Source organism: Mus caroli, chromosome 8, assembly GCF_900094665.2.
Source record: "Mus caroli chromosome 8, CAROLI_EIJ_v1.1, whole genome shotgun sequence".
In the NCBI taxonomy this organism is placed as follows: domain Eukaryota; kingdom Metazoa; phylum Chordata; class Mammalia; order Rodentia; family Muridae; genus Mus; species Mus caroli.
The window spans coordinates 17,377,552-17,378,494 of record NC_034577.1 but is presented as its reverse complement, the minus strand read 5'-3'; positions in this window follow the sequence as shown (position 1 = coordinate 17,378,494).

Below are 943 nucleotides of genomic sequence, written 5' to 3'. Positions count from 1 at the left end.
TTGGGTTTGGGTTTGGGTTTGGGTTTGGGTTTGGGTTTTTGGAAACAGGGTTTCTCTGTGTGGCCCTGGCTGTCCTGGAACTCAACTCTGTAGATCAGGCAGGCCTTGAACTTAAATCATCAGGATTTTTTTTTTTCTCTCTCTCTCTCTCTCTCTCTCTCTCTCTTGCTTTCCTTCCTTCCCCCTCCCTCCCTCCCTTCTCCCTTCCTTTCTTCTGAGACAGGTTCTCAAGCAGTGTGTGTTGGCCTCAATCCAATCNCCACTACCTCCCAGATGCTGTAAATAAAGGTGTACACTACCACGCCTGGCTAAATCTAGAATTCTTAAATCTTTCAGAAATAAAAGTAAAAGTATTTTCAAGCATGCACATATAAACTATGACAATTTAGTATGAATAGAACTGCTAGGAATGTTGAAGAAGCCTCTAAGGGGAAAAAAAAGGGAAATGCAATTATATTAATATTTAACCAGACAGGGTGGCACTCATCTATGGTCCCACTACAATTTGAGAGTCGAAAGCAGGAGGAGCAGAGTTGAAGGTCATCTTGGCAACATAGAATTTGAGGCCAGCACAACCTGTCTCAGAAGAAAGGAAGGAAGAAGGGAGGGAGGGAGAGAGGGAGCGAGGGGGAAGGAAGGAAAGCAAAGAAGGAGGGGAGAGAGAGAGAGGAAGGAAAATAAAATCCTGACGATTTATGAAAAGCTGAGGAGTAGTAAAATGTGAAATATATGATTAAGTATAATTTAATGTTTGATCGATAAAATACCTCTAAAGCAAGTTAATAACATTGTATTGTGAGGTTCAATGCCTGANGGCTCTCACAGATAAGCTTTCAAAGAAGGATTCTGATCAACAAGGTGCTGTGACTTTCTGACATGATTTCATTCCGAGTCACAACTGTCTAATCAGGAGGAAACTGCCGGAGTGTATTTGACATTCTCA